General features: G+C 43.9%; 1 pseudogene; it reads left to right on the top strand.

The window, feature by feature from the left end:
* Nucleotides 1-16837, top strand: part of LOC127624399 (uncharacterized) — a 113801-nt pseudogene that overhangs the window by 78043 nt on the left and 18921 nt on the right.

Here is a 16837-nt window from a genome sequence, read left to right as displayed (position 1 = left end):
CAATAAAGCTGTTTATTCTACATTGTGACTAACTCGTCTTGTGTGTGCGTGACAGAATAACCAACCCAACAGAACAGTCACAATGGATCCCCCGGTGGACCTTCGCAGCTCACTAGAGCAGACCTGCACGGCACGTTCTGCACAAGGATCTACGGTTGGGAGACATGACCAAGCGCTTACGGCCCAGGGGCAGCAGGTACGTGCTATTTCTGATTTATTTCACCCTGTTCCACCTGTGTCTGTCCCTGAGCCTGTTGATGCTCCCAACGCATCCCCGAGCGCCGTAAGCCTTCAACCCCCCGAGAGGTCTGGTGGCTCTACGGACGCTTGCCAAGGGTTTTTTATGCAGGGCAGCGGTTATAGAACTATAAACTTGCCCTTAACATTATGGACCCAGCGGCCCAACTTTTGGTTCTGCGTCAGGGGAGTCAACCCTTGGAGGCTTATGTGGTGGACTTTTGTGCCCTGGCCAACCAGGTGAACGTTGATGAGGTGGCTCTGAAAGACATTTTTCAATGTGGGCTGAATGAGCCAACCTCATCGTTCATGCCTGGTGGTCGCTGCTCCCTCGACCTGGCTCAATTTATTGACCTCGCCCTACTGTTCGCTGGTTCCTCATTTACTGTGGGGGAGGCAGACACTGAACCAGAGTTCCACGCCACGGCCCCAGTCTCAAAGCCTGCCACGGCCCCAGTCCCGAAGCCTGCCACGGCCCCAGTCTCGAAGCCTGCCATGGCCCCGGTCTCGAAGCCTGCCACGGACCCGGTCTCGAAGCCTGCCATGGCCCCAGTCTCGAAGCCTGCCGCGGCCCCAGTCTCGAAGCCTGCCACGGCCCCAGTCCCGAAGCATGCCACGGCCAGCGAGCCAGCGCCCATGCCTGCCATGGCAGCGAGCCAGCGCCCATGACTGCCACAGCCAGCGAGCCAGCGCCCATGCCGGCCAAGGCCAGCGAGACGGAGCCCATGCCTGCCACGGCCAGCGAGCCAGCGCCTGTAGCCTCGACTGCCCCCATGGCCATGCTCCCTCTTGGCCGAAGGAGAAAGAGAAGGAAGAGGGCCCCTTCTCCCCAGTCTCTTGTGCTCAAGACCGCAGAGGCGCCCTCAGAGTCTTCCACGGCTCTGCCGGCCTCTGTTCCGCCCTCAGAGTCTTCCACGGCTCTGCCGGCCTCTGTTCCGCCCTCAGAGTCTTCCACGGCTCTGCCGGGCTCTGCTCCACCCTCAGAGTCTTCCACGGCTCTGCCGGCTGCTGCTCCGCCCTCAGAGTCTTCCACGGCTCTGCCGGCCCCTGCTCCGCCCTCAGGGTCTTCCACGGCTCTGCCGGCCTCTGCTCCGCCCTCAGGGTCTTCCACGGCTCTGCCGGCCTCTACTCACCCCTCAGAGTCCTCCAGGGCTCCGCCTCTCGGGCCTCCCAGGGCTCCGCCTCTCGAGCCCCCCAGGGCTCCTCCTCTCGAGCCTCCCAGGGCCCTGCCTCTCAAGTCTCTCGAGCCTCCCAGGGCTCTGCCTCTCAAGCCTCCCAGGGCTCCACCTCTCAAGCCTCTCGAGCCTCTCAGGGCTCCGCCTCTCGAGCCTCCTGGGGCTCCGCCTCTCAAGCCTCTCGAGCCTCTCGGGGCTCCGCCTCTCGAGCCTCCTAGGGCTCCTCCTCCTCTCGAGCCTCCCAGGGCTCCGCCTCTCAAGCCTCTCGAGCCTCTCAGGGCTCCGTCTCTCGAGTCTTCCAGGGCTCCTCCTCCTCTCGAGCCTCTCAGGGCTCCGTCTCTCGAGTCTTCCAGGGCTCCTTCTATCCCAGAGATTCCAGAGCTTTCTAGGGCTCCGCCTCTCGAGCCTCCTACGACTCCGCCTCTCGGGCCTCCTACGGCTCCGCCTCCAGAGCCTCCTACGGCTCTACTCCCAGAGCCTCCAGAGCCTTCTAGAGCTCCGCCTCCCGAGCCTCCTGCGGCTCCGCCTCCCGAGCCTCCTACGGCTCTACCCCCAGAGACTACAGAGCCTGCTAGGTCTTCGCCTCAGAAACCTCCTACGGTGCCGCCTCCTTCGGCTTCGCTGCCAGGGCCTTCCAGGTCTCCTCCTCTAGACCATACCATACCAACTTTATTTGTTAAGCACTTTACAACAACCAAAGTTGACCAAAGTGCTGTACATAAAAATATAGAAAAATATACATAAACATATGTACAATTAATAACCATACAATAAAAACAAAGTAACAAATACAATCAAGTAAATAAAATCGAGTAAATAAAATCGACCTCTTACTAGGTGTTAAAAACCACAGAGAAAAGATGGGTTTTAAGAAGTGTTTTAAAAACAGATAAAGAAGAGGCCTGCTTTACATGCAAAGGCAGATCATTCCATAGTCTAGGGGCAGACACAGCAAAGGCACGGTCCCCTCTGAGCTTACGCTTAGTTTTAGGCACAGTCAGGAGCAGCTGATCATCTGACCTGAGAGCGCGGACGGGTTTATAAGAGTGTAGAAGCTCAGAAAGGTATGGCGGGGCAAGACCATTTAAAGATTTAAAAGCAAATAACAGAATTTTAAAATGGATCCTAAATTGAATAGGCAGCCAATGTAATGAAGCTAAAATAGGGGAAATGTGCTCATGTTTACGTGTGCCTGTTAAAAGACGTGCTGCTGCATTTTGTACCATCTGGAGACGGGTGATGGAGGACCCACTAACCCCCACATATAGGGAATTACAATAGTCCAGCCGTGTAGTTACAAAGGCATGGATTGCAGTTTCAAAATGTTGTCTTGACAGAATTGGCTTTATTTTGGCCAGCTGCCTCAAATGAAAGAAGCTTGATTTGACAACAGCTTTGATGTGACTGTCAAATTTAAGCTCAGGGTCCACTTTAACTCCTACATTTGTAATGTTAGATTTAATATAGGGTGCCAAGGAGCCCAGATCTACAGGCGGGGTCCCAGTGGTGCCTCCAAAACCATCACTTCTGTTTTTTATCATTAAAATTTAAAACGTTCAGAGCCATCCAGGCCTTTATGTCGTCGAGACAATTGAGTAGTTGTCCAACAGAGTTATCATTTTTCTTTTTAAGGGGTACATAAATCTGACTGTCATCTGCATAACAGTGGAATGAAATGCCGTACTTTCTAAGTATGGAACCAAGTGGAAGCAAATACAAAGAGAAAAGTAGAGGGCCGAGGACTGAGCCCTGTGGGACCCCACACAAGAGAGGAGCAGTGGAGGATACAAATTCACCTATGCTGACACAAAAAGTTCGATCCGCTAAATATGACCTAAACCACTCCAGTGCCATGCCACTGATGCCCACCCACTGCCTTAAATGTGAAATCAATATCTCATGATCCACTGTGTCAAATGCAGCAGTTAGATCCAAAAGCACAAGGATAACACAGTCGCCAGAGTCAGTCGTTAAAAAGATATCATTAAAAACTCTTAAAAGAGCAGTTTCGGTGCTGTGCAAGGTTTTAAAGCCGGACTGGAAAACCTCTAGAGCCTCCTGCGGCACAACCTCCCTCTGCCCTGTCTCTTGGGCCCCCTATGGCACCGCCTCCTGAGCCCCCCGAGCCTTCCTCGGCGCCGCCTCCTCAGTCTCTCAGTGCCCCGCCTGCCGAGTCTCCCACGGCTCCGCCTTCCAGGACTCCGTCTCCCAAGTCCTCCACAGCCCCGCCTTTCACGGCTCCGCCCCCGGAAACCCTTCCTCACTTGGTTCTGCCAGCTCCCCCAGTAACCGTTCCTCTTCCCAGACTTCCTGACCCTCTTCCTGTCCTGTGGCCTTTTCCCTGGCCTCCTGACCCTCTTCCTGTCCTGTGTCCTCTTCCCTGGCCTCCTGACCCTGTCCGGTGGCCTCCTGACCCTGTCCCAGCCCTGTTGCCTCATCCCTGGCCTCCTGACCCTATTCCTGTCCCGTGGCCACCTCCCAGGTCTCCTAGTCTAGTCCCTGTCCTGTGGTCACCTTCCAGGCCCCCGGACCCAGTCCCTGTCCTACAGTCGCCTTCCAGGCCCCCTGACCCTGTCTCTGCCCTATGGCTGCCCCCCAGATCTCTCGGCCACCTGCCTTTCCGCTATGTTCCCCATGACCTTGCCTTGTACTGCCTAATTAGCCCTTTGGACTGTTTAATTTCCCTTTGTTCCCTCGTGGACCTTCTTATTGCCCCTCGTTGCCCCCTTGGACTGCCTGTCTGCCCCCCGTTGCCCTCTTGGACTTCCTGCCTACACTCTGTGCCCCTTGGACTGTGCTCTCGTTCTTGTGCTCTAGTATTTCACTAGCTTCCCCTGTTTGTACTACTCGCTGGTTTCGTCTCTGTGTATACTGATTTCCCGGCTTCGACCTAACGCTCCCCTTGACTACGCTTCATTGGATTTGCCCCTTTGTTGTATACTGATTTCCTGGCTTCGACCTTACGCTCCCCTTGACCACACTTCTCTGGATTCGCCCTTTGTACTTTTGCCTGCTTTGTCAATAAAGCTGTTTATTCTACATTGTGACTAACTCGTCTTGTGTGTGCGTGACACCAATCCAGTGCTTCTCCCATGAGTAAAGTCATCATAAATGAACACTTCGTTCTTTCCAGACGAAAGACCTCAGGCTGATTGGAGAAATATATCTTACATTGCTGTAAAACCCCCCTTGCATTTATCCACTGAACCATCAAACTTATCTGGTAGAGCAAATGACATGGCAGGAAATGATGTGTCAGGAAATAGGAAGTGACAGTATTCAGAATTCAGGTGAGGGCTCCCTCTGGTGGATGGGAGACCGCTCAAACGTTACAAATACTTAGTGGAGAAGCCTTTGTTTGAAATGACAGCTTCAAGATGCTTCTTGTATGAAGAAATGAATCAGCCGCAGTATTCAGGTGTGATTTTGTCGCATTCTTCTAAACATATTGCCTTTAAATCTGTAAGATTCCAGGGGGCCCTCTTGTGAACCTTGATCTTTAGCTCCTTCCACAAATGTTCAATTGTATTCAAATCAGATGATTAACTGGGCCATTCTAACACCTTGATTTTTTTCTCTGAAACCAATTGAGAGTTTCCTTTGCTGTATGCCTTGGATCATTGTCCTGCTGGAAGGTCCACCCACATCTCATCATCATCCTGGTGGATGGCAGCAGATTCTTCTCAAGAATCTCCCAGTAAAGGGTTGAAGTCTGCCAGTACCATGCAATGAAAAACAGCCACACACCATGATGCTTCCACCTCCAAACTTCACTGTTGGTATAGTGTTTTTAGGATGATGTCTCCAAACATGGTGTGTAGTATGACAGCCATAACATTTCAATTTTGCTCAATTTTGCTCTTACTACACTCTCCCAGTATTTCATAGGCTTATTCAAATGAGTTGTAGCAAACATTCAACATGACTTTTCTTTAGTAATGGAGTCTTGCGGGGTGAGCGTGCATAGAAGCCATGGCGTTGGATTGCATTGCCTATTGTTTTCTCTGTGATGATGGTACCTGCTGCCTCCAAGTGTTTCTGGAGCTCTTTCCGAGTGGCCCTTGGCTCTTGGGCTACTCTTCTGACTAACCTTGCGAGGAGCTCCTGTGCGTGGCTGGTTTATGAAGGAGTGATGTTGCTTCCACTTGCGGATAATGGCCCCAATGGCACTTACTGGAAGATTCAGAAGACGTTTGTATCCGATTCCATCAATATGTTTCACAACAATAAGGTTGCGAAGGTCTTGGGAGAGCTCTTTGCTTTTACCCATCATGAGATGTTTCTTGTCTGACACCTTGGTAACGAAAAGCCTTTTTATAGACCATCAATTTACTAACCCAGCTGATATTAATTTGCACAGATAGGAGGTATAATTACTTTCTAACTACTTGTGGATTTCAGCTGAATCCATGCCTTACCTTGCCTTGGAGTACTGCTTTTTCTTAGAGTCTTCAATACTTTTTTCCTGTGTCATTCCACTTTATTACACATAACTTTATTTATGGATTTCTTGAGTTAATACTGATATCTGGTGAAAATTTCATGTGAATAGCCTCATTAAAAATATATTTAATGGTAAAAATGTTGACATGTCCAATACTTATTTCCCCCACTCTATCTATCCATCCATCCATCCATCCATCTATGTTAAATCAGTATTTCTGTATTGCATTCAGCTGGGTCACAAGCTCTCGACAGAGTCTCTCTTCATAGCCTCAGGCAACAGCATTTACATTCCACATGCTTTTTACGCTGCCTCCATCCTTTGGTGAGAAAGAGATGGAAAATACATAAAAATCCAGCTGCACGCACACAAACATAATGCTTTTCAGATCCCCCATTTAAGAATATTAAACACTGCAATTAGGATTCTACTTTGAGGAATCAGTCGTGGAAGAGAGGGCGAGAGAGAGAGGAAGAGAAAGACAGAGAGGTAGCCGAGCCTGGAAGTTTCTGTAATTAGGAAGTTGGCACTCCACATGAACCCACCAAGATGTCAACGCCCATCTATCCACCTCTACCTGATCAGAAGGACCCCCACACTAGAGCAGAGTGCAGAGAGCAGAGGAGGGCATGGAGGGAGAGAGACAGCTCTGCTTCCAGGAGTCTTAAGGCTTCTGCTCCCTGCCTGGTGTTGTTTTTGCACTACGTGCTCCCTGTACTGATGTGCAGTACATCAATTTTTGATGAAGCATCCGCAGGCTCTCAGCTCTAGATTTCTGTTGGTAGACGCTGCAGTGTTTTTCACAGGGTGTGCGGGTCCGTGGTGCCTTGTTAACTTCACTCTGAGCTGTCAGTCTGCCTGGGACACTTCATTAATGCTACAGGTAATGATGCTATAAGCATACTGAAGATGATTTGGAGTAACAGCTCCAATTAGAGTGGTTTGATTTACTTAAAGGGACAGTTTTCACAAAAATGTAATTCTGTCATCATTTACTCAACCTCGTGTCTTCTAAATCTTCCATGGAGCACAAAAGGAAAAGTTAAGCAGAATGTTCACACGTCTCCTTTCCATATACTGAAAGTTAAATTCGGTATGTTCCTTACAAAAAGATATAGTATGACTTCAGACGATGGAATATAGAACCTTAGTCTTAATAGACTACTGTTATTTATTTATTTATTTTTGCCATTTTTGATACTTGACAGCCACTGGTCACTATTTGCTGTAATATATGGTTAAGAGCAGCATGGACATTCCTTTAAAATCTCCTTTTGTGTTCCACTGGGGGGAAAAAAGGAAATCAAAGGTTTGAAACAATATTAGCTTTAGTAAAAATGACAGGATTTTCATTTTTGGGTGAACTAACTCTTTAAAAAGATGTCAGTCATATTATGTAATTTATATTGTAAACACATCAATCAGCCACAACATTAAAACCACCTGCCTAATATTGTGAAGGTCCCACTCGTGCCGCCAAAACAGGGTCATCGAATAGCCTTCTGAGAAGCTATTCTTCTCACCACATTTGTACAGTGTGTGTGGTGGTTATCTGAGTTACCGTAGACTTTGTCAGTTCGATCCAGTCTGGCCATTGACCTCTCTCATTAACAAGGCAATTCCATCCGCAGAACTGTCACTCATTGGATGTTTTGTTTTTGGCACCATGCAGAGTAAAGTCTAGAGACTGTTGTGCATGAAAATCCCACACTGAAAAACAATCCTGGTGAATTTGTGGGAAAAAAACTGGCAGCTGTGGTTGACAGAAATTCACTGTAAACAATACAGTAACCACGCTTCAGGCTTTACGGAATGTAATTTTGATGCCTGTATATTTTACGTTACATTACCGTTTATATTATTAAATGATATAAACGTATTACTTTAACCATCTGAAACAGTAAAAATCTGCTTTTCACTTTATAATGTATTGTTACTCACCCCAGTATTTACAGCCAGGCACATGGTGACATGAAGTTCATCAGTAGTGGCTTTTCCAAGAGCAATGACCAATAAACACATAGAGACAGTGCTCAGTGTCACTCACACAAACACTAAAAACCATCAGGGTAACACATGTGAAATTAAAATATTGCAATAAACATTAACTAAGCTACATCAAATATAACACAGAACATCCCAAAGAAGATAAGTGATATTAAAAACAAGAAGAAACAACTATTCCTATGAAATATAATGAAATGTGATGGGTGACCCAGGGAATTCTGGGAAATCACGATTATTGTTTTGTTTTTTAACCGTAATTTTAACAATTATTTATCCTAAAAAAGTACATGAGCTCTCTTATTAAATATAATATACAATTTGACCAACACAAGATTATTGGTCTCTTTTAGTTTCTTATTCACATTCCATGAACTACAGGTGAAACTCGAAAAATTAGAATATCGTGCAAAAGTTCATTAATTTCAGTAATTCAACTTAAAAGGTGAAACTAATATATTATATAGACTCATTACAAGCAAAGTAAGATATTTCAAGCCTTTATTTGATATAATTTTGATGATTATGGCTTACAGCTTATGAAAACCCCAAATTCAGAATCTCAGAAAATTAGAATATTGTGAAAAGGTTCAGTATTGTAGGCTCAAAGTGTCACACTCTAATCAGCTAAACACCTGCAAAGGGTTCCTGAGCCTTTAAATGGTCTCTCAGTCTGGTTCAGTTGAATTCACAATCATGGGGAAGACTGCTGACCTGACCGTTGTGCAGAAAACCATCATTGACACCCTCCACAAGGAGGGAAAGCCTCAAAAGGTAATTGCAAAAGAAGCTGGATGTTCTCAAAGTGCTGTATCAAAGCACATTAATAGAAAGTTAAGTGGAAGGGAAAAGTGTGGCAGAAAAAGGTGCACAAGCAGCAGGGATGACCGTAGCCTGGAGAGGATTGTCAGGAAAAGGCCATTCAAATGTGTGGGGAGCTTCACAAGGAGTGGACTGAGGCTGGAGTTACTGCATCAAGAGCCACCACACACAGACGGGTCCTGGACATGGGCTTCAAATGTCAAACGTCTTACCTGGGCTAAAGAAAAAAGAACTGGTCTGTTGCTCAGTGGTCCAAAGTCCTCTTTTCTGATGAGAGCAAATTTTGCATCTCATTTGGAAACCAAGGTCACAGAGTCTGGAGGAAGAATGGAGAGGCACACAATCCAAGATGCTTGAAGTCCAGTGTGAAGTTTCCACAGTCTGTGTTGGTTTGGGGAGCCATGTCATCGGCTGGTGTTGGTCCACTGTGCTTTATTAAGTTCAGAGTCAACGCAGCCGTCTACCAGGACATTTTAGAGCACTTCATGCTTCCTTCAGCAGACAAGCTTTATGGAGATGCTGACTTCATTTTCCAGCAGGACTTGGCACCTGCCACACTGCCAAAGTACCAAAACCTGGTTCAATGACCATGGTATTACTGTGCTTGATTGGCCAGCAAACTCGCTTGACCTGAACCCCATAGAGAATCTATGGGGCATTGCTAAGAGAAAGATGAGAGACATGAGACCAAACAATGCAGAAGAGCTGAAGGCCGCTATTGAAGCATCTTGGTCTTCCATAACACCTCAGCAGTGCCACAGGCTGATAGCATCCATGCCACGCCGCATTGAGGCAGTAATTAATGCAAAAGGGGCCCAAACCAAGTACTGAGTACATATGCATGATTATACTTTTCAGAGGGCCGACATTTCTGTATTTAAAATCCTTTTTTTTAATTGATTTCATGTAATATTCTAATTTTCTGAGATTCTGAATTTGGGGTTTTCATAAGCTGTAAGCCATAATCATCAAAATTATATCAAATAAAGGCTTGAAATATCTTACTTTGCTTGTAATGAGTCTATATAATATATTAGTTTCACCTTTTAAGTTGAATTACTGAAATTAATGAACTTTTGCACGATATTCTAATTTTTCGAGTTTCACCTGTAGATGCTTAAATCTCTAATAGTTTCCAGAAATGTTTCTTGAACGGAAAGGTGGTCAAATTAAAATTACATCCAGTCATCACAGTGTTCAAATTGGACTTTTTATGACAAATAGCCCCTTATTTTAACCTTTTAGCCCAAGGTATACTTCTGTAAATGCAGCTAAACAACAGGATATGAAGGTGGAAACAACAATGGTAGATGTGCACATAAAGAACGCACATGTGAGGAGGTCAGGGCATGCCTGTATAAATCATGTCCGAAGGAATATAAAGATATATTTAATGGTCTAAACACCTGAAGAGAAATTGTCCAGAATGTCATAGCAGTCGTTGCATGCATGCACAAACTGCCAGTATCTGTGTGCGCAATCAAATGAAGTATACTTTGAAAGGCTGAGCATTCGACTGTACGTACACACTAAGCGCTTGCATCAAAACTAAAGTATACTTTGGGCTTAAGCCTACCTGCCGAGGAGCTGTCATGCCTAATGTCACAACCATGCAGGAAAGTACTCTCTACCAGAACAACAGCAATCCCAACACACTTTTCACAATTCATAGAAAAGGACATGATGGATTTATCCTTTTCAAGCTTGTAAATGCTGAGCATGCAATTACCCCTATAATGGAAGTGTTGTGTCCAAATTGGAGCCATTAAAGTGATTTAACAGAGGGAAGATTGGGCCTGGCATTTCTGAGACTGTGTACTCATGGGGAGTTAAGAAATGTTTAATCACTGGGTTTTAGGGCACTGTAGACCAGAACTTGCCATGGTGTTTAGGCACTCATTAAGTCATACTTTTATGGCATTCTGTTTCATTTCTTTATAATACACTGCTAATTATTTTCATAGATTTTTACTTGTGGGCCTTTGTGATTTGCTTTTTTGCACTTCAGTAGTGAATAGTAAGAGTTGTAGAGAATGCAGTGTGCTTACGCTGTTGTCCACTCAGTTCATCAGCTGAAGAAGTGTTAAATGCCTACTGTGGTCCGGTTAGTATGTGTACATGCTGGAAGTAGCCAAAACGTTATCGCTGTCCTTTTCTGCATATCGCCGTGTCGTTTTGTGGTCCGTTCTGCATAACATGATGGCTCATTTTAGCTTATAGCTGCCCATTCGGCCCGTTTCGGGGCAGACCCACTGGCCCGCTCGGTTCTCCCGATGGCCAGTCCGCCCCTGATCGGCTCCAAAGTGCTTCGGCCCACCGGGAAATTGCCCTTTATGCCAGATTACCAGTTCAGCCCTGGGTGCCATTCTTTTTGATAAATCAGTTAAACCTGTTGATATATCAGAATTAATAGATTACAGGAGTTAATGGTCTGAATCATGGACAAATAAATTGATTCCTCACTGAATCAGCTTAGATGAATCACTCACTAACTGAACCACAAGTTATGACTTGAAAAGAGCAGAGAAATTTTACTGTGTTATAGGTTACGTTTTAAAAGTAAAGTAGCAAATATGTAAGGTTAGTGAAAGGTTAGTAATGCATACATATGCTCAACAGTTTTACTTTCAGGATATTGTTGTAATAATGGCATTTATAAATAGTATTTAATAATTTAATAAACAAATAACATGACTTTTTTTTTGCCTAATTTAGGGGTGGGGAACTTCCACTGCAAAATCAAGATCTTATAGGACACCCTGATTTCAACGTTCAATTTTAATCTTAGCATGGTTTTGAAATGACAGCAGGTTTTAGTGCTTTGGTTGAATTCTTGAATTTTGAATTTAATTGATTTGATTTGTTTTATCTATTTTTATATTTCTTCATTTATTTATATATTTTATTTTGAGAGATCAAAAAATTTAAGACAGAATTGTGAAGCTTTGTTTTACAACATTCATTTCTATAACTGTCTGGTTTGGTTTAGCTACTAAGTCAGACATCAAAAGACTTAATAGGATAGTCCAGACTGCTGAGAGGATTATTGGTGCTCCCCTACCCACCCAGCTATAACTGTACACATCCAGAGTACTGAAAAGTGCTGGTAAAATCACTCTTGACCACATTCACCCAGCACACTTCCTTTTTGAACTGTTGCCCTCTGGCCGACGCTACAGAGCACTGAGCACCAGAACAGCCAGGCACAGGAACAGTTTTTTCCCTCAGGCCATCCACCTCATGAATGGTTAAAACTGCCCCCAAATACTTTCCTTTTGTCAATACAACCATTCCTGCTTATATCTATATTTCATTTATATTTTTTTACATATCCTTCTCTCTTCTTCAGTACATTAAATCACCTGCACATAACTGTTTATATTTATTTCAAATATTCGAACAATATTATTGCTACATCTTCATTTGTAAATCAATATATGTATATATGTTTAAATGTATATGTTTGTATGTATGTATATATGGTTGCATTTGCACTGGAAGCTACTGTCACCTTGACAAATTCCTTGTGTGTGTAAGCATACTTGGCAATAAAGCTCATTCTGATTCTGATTTAGTTCAGTGCAAAATCGCTTCAAAAAAGACTCCATTGTTCAATCATGATCCGCACACTTGGTCTTCCCAATTTTCAATTTCACGTTTTCTCTCCTTACCTCGGCAGACGTCACTCACATTGCATACACACAAAGTCACACACACTCTGATCAGCCATATCTAGTCATTTACATTTTCTTATAACCTAAGTTTCTGTGTTTGATCTGGCTTAAAAGGGGCCTCTTGAAAATGCAACAAACTTATTGATGTGAAAGAGGATGTAGCTTCTCTCTGTCCCTGCCACAAGAAGAAAGAAGACTGTATGTGCTTTATTATCCCCTCCTTGTCCTTTCTTCCTCTCTGTGCTCTAGCTCTTTTACCACGTCGGGTTTTATCTAGCCGGCCAAGGCTGCTGAGAAATGGGCACCCTGGTGAGACCCAGTAAAGCATTTATTAGCAGCTTTGCACTGCGCCATTATAATGGCAGTCACAGAAGCACTCAAGTTTGGCCTTTTACTTTCTTGTGAAGTTCAACCACACATGAAAAAAGCATCGCACCCTCTAATATATTCTCGATTTGATAATGTATCAGAAAACCAAGGGATGAAGGTGAGGTACAAAGGGAGTAGGAAAAAGGAAAATGTAAATAAAAGCCAAAGGGGGCTTTTGTGTCTTGCTGTCGTAGTTTGCAAAAGTGAGAATCACGTGTTCCCATTCGTTCTGCCCAGTGGAGCTTTTGAAATCTGGCTGTTTGAAAAATCCCTTCAGAGGCTTTGTGTATGAGCTCTGTACCATAACTTTCCCCAGCTGAACAATACCAGACTGCCAGGAAGCCTATTCCCACAATCATCTTCAACTTGTAAGTAAAGAATTCACACTGTCCGTAAAACAGGGGCAGAGCGACAAGATGGAGGATGAGTGCTTTTCATTAGCTCTCTTCTTTTCTCTCTCCTCTTCCTGTCTCTCTCCCCCCAAAAAATATTTTGTAGGAACTTCTATTTTAGGTCAGCCCCCTTTATGCGTGTAATTTTAATATTTTTTACATTTACATGTTCTTTCGCTACTCCCATTTACTATTATATTTGCTTTTAGCGCGGAAATTTTTTATAAGCGGTTACGGGACCGTGGGAGGCAGTTGGCAGGACACACCCTGATTTTGAATGTTGCCCACTTCTCTCTTCCACTTGCCCTTTCTCTCTCTCTCTTTCTCTCCTCTCCATCCATGTGCAGTTGAGACACTCCTTCATCAAACCAGCAAGAGGAACCAGGTGGATACATTGCTGCGTAGAATCAGTCTGCCTGGAATGGATGTCAGAGTTAAAGGTAAGTCTCTATATTCCTCCCCTGCCCTCTTTAGAATCGTCCCTCTCCTGTTTCAGTTTTTTTTTTTTCTTTTTTTGTGACGAGCGGTCGATTCATGAAAAGAAAGGTATACGTCACACGTTTAACCTTTTAGGTCAAATGTAAGGGTGTGTCTAGAGGGTGCAGACGGTGTTTTAGGCTCGATTAATTATTGTGTCATTATGCCAATATTGTGCATGCCTTTCGCTCTTTGATCTCTGTTTTAAATCCTGATTTTACATTGATGAAGATGTTTTATATGCTTCTGTAATCTTTACATTTTATTGATTTTTTTACAATTTTGTGTAATTTTTTAGCTTTCTGTCGCTTTCTAAAAAAGACTGCTTTGGGAGTTTCCAAAGGGGATTTGTTTTTTGGGGTAATTATACAATTATCAGCAACATTTCATAATTTAAGAGATTTTTGTCATTGTTATACAGTATTATAATGCCGAAAATGTTTACGATTGAGGCCTCTGCGCTAAAATAGTAAAATACCTTTTTAAACTGTTAAAATGCTTTGTTCTGACTCTATTTCAGCAAATCAAATATTTTGTTAAAATGTCCACTTCCAAAACCTAATAGCGTACACTGATCAGCCACAACATTAAAACCACCTGCCTAATTTTGTGTCCCCTCGTGCCACCAAAACAGCACAAACCTGCATTGCAGAATTGCATTCTGAGATTAGTTTCTCAGAATTATCCTCTCTCATCAACAAGGCATTTCCGTCCACAGAACTTCCACTCACTGGATGTATTTTTAATTTTTGGCACCGTTCGGAGTAAATACTAGAGAATGCTGTGTGAGATCATCAGTTACAGAAATACTCAAACCAGTCCGTCTGGCACCAGCAATCATCCATGCTATTATGGTAAATGGTCTGCACTTATATAGCGCCATTTTAACTTTAGCGGTATTCAAAGCGCTTTACACTGCGCCTCATTCACCCATTCACACACACCAATGACAGCAGAGCTGCCATGCAAGGTGCTAGCCTGCCATTGGGAGAAAATTGGGGTTCAGTGTCTTGCCCAAGGATGCTTCGGCACGTGGAGTCGTGTAGGCCAGGAATCGAACCACCAACCCTGCGATTAGTGGCCAACCCGTGCTACCAACTGAGCCACAGCTGCCCCATTATCTAATCAGCCAATCTTGTTAGAATGAGGACCATTAGAATGAGGAAAAAATGTGATCTGAGTGATTTGGACTGTGGCATGATTGTTGTTGCCAGACGGGCCTTTTAGATGAGAGAGGTCAACAGCGAATGGCCAGACTGGTTAGAACTGACAAAGTCTGCGGTAACTCAGATAACCCCTCTGTACAATTGTGGTGAGAAGAATATCATCTTAGAATTCTACTCTGAGATGTGGGCTGGTGTTGGATTTGACTGTTAATATACAATTATACGGAACAATTGAAGGTATGTTTTATACAAATTATGGCAGATATTTGTATTGTGCCATATGAGTAAACATTTTTATTAAGGCTGCGATAAGATCGGTTTATGAATGGCACTGCATTGAAAGATTTCTGAAATGTTTGTTTGTTTTCATGTCGATTTGTTGTGTTGGAAGGTAAGGCCTTAGAAATGAACAGTTTCTTGTGCATTACCGTATGTAGATAACGCTGGCTGGATGCCCGTTCATGAAGCCCGTAACCATGGCAGCACAGAGTGTGTCCAGGCCCTGCTGCAGCACTGCCCAAACCTGCAGCTGGACAGTCAAGTGCAGGGAGATAGTCCACTGCATGACACCTTGCTAAACAAACACACAAGCATTGCAAAGATGCTGCTGCGTCGTGGAGGTGAGTGCCCAAAATACTTGATTAGCTATCAAAATGGGGATCTACCGTAGACTTTTTTTTTTTTTGTAAAGCTAATTATAATTAGACGAGCCCTAACCCTGTCCTTAAAATACATATTTTTGCATTTTTAGAATAAATGTATGAATCTTTTTTCAAGTGAGAATGTGCACAGATATCCCCAAAAGGAGGATATCTTTGTCCAATTTATATCCAAGAATGTACACACTGATACAGGATCCATCACACAAACAAACACACACACACACACACACACACACACACACACACACACACACACACACACACACACACACACATACATACTCTAAAACTGTATGTTCATACAAGAGTGTTGCATACATAAGAATGCCTGAAAAAAAAACACGTAGCGCATGCAATGCACATAGATTCACACATTCTATGAATACAGATATTCACATAAGAGGGTATAAAACATGAGAGCACTTGCACACAGACACACACTCACATAAATATAACCCTTCAACGACAACTTTAAAGATGCTGTTGAATTTCAAAAAAGTGATGAGTTCACTTGTTCCTCCTGGTTCATTCTCAGTCGTCTCTCTCGAGTCTCTTCAAAAAGCTCCAGTCACAATCAAAAAGGCCCTTCTATGGGAGCGTGATACGTATTGAATACTATATTATACTGTATCGCTTCAAAACATGTTCTGAATCCATTCACAACCCCTTTGAGAATGATGCTGAAGTTTTTTGACTCATATGGAAGTGCCCCTCTTACAACTGGAGTAAATAAGAATGTGTTTTCTGTATCCTTGTGTGATATCAGTAAAAACAAACAGGCAGGAAGTCATATTACAGCGGCATTACATATGTAAACAAACAAGTGCTTTGTAGAAATCTGTTAAATCCAGGCCTCTCCTGTGGCTTAACATTCAAGAGCTACCACACACACAAACACAAACACGTGGTGTCGTATTCACTTCTGTTTGTGCTTTAACTTGATACGTTTGCCAAGCTGTTTTATTTTCTTTCCTCTATAAAAGCCATCATTCTACAGGAATAACTTATCAACGTGAATGACGCTGTTAGCATTCTCCTGAAAAGATTAGACAAGTCAGGTCTGCGGCTCTCTCGAAATCCACATGCTGGTTTTTCACGGGGGAAATCTGTCAGTACAGAAATGTTTTGGCGCGCCTGGCTGTTTGCGTGCCACATGCAATCGTTGTTCACGAGCTTTGAAGTGAGCACGGCATGTGTCAATGCGGTAAGCATTGCTAGACGACGGGGAGGAACCCAAAGAAGAGACGAAACAAGATGGGCTCCTGATATGCCACACACCTCACTCTCTCTCTCTCTCTCTTTTCCATTTTGACTAATTATAGTTAATTTGATTCTGCTCCCCTATTAACTCGTGTAGATATTCTGGCCTCAAAAAGTAAATTAGATTGGGATTGTTTGGTCCCGGTGAGAACATG

This window comes from Xyrauchen texanus, chromosome 3, assembly GCF_025860055.1.
Source record: "Xyrauchen texanus isolate HMW12.3.18 chromosome 3, RBS_HiC_50CHRs, whole genome shotgun sequence".
In the NCBI taxonomy this organism is placed as follows: domain Eukaryota; kingdom Metazoa; phylum Chordata; class Actinopteri; order Cypriniformes; family Catostomidae; genus Xyrauchen; species Xyrauchen texanus.
This window is presented reverse-complemented; position numbering and strand designations above follow the sequence as displayed.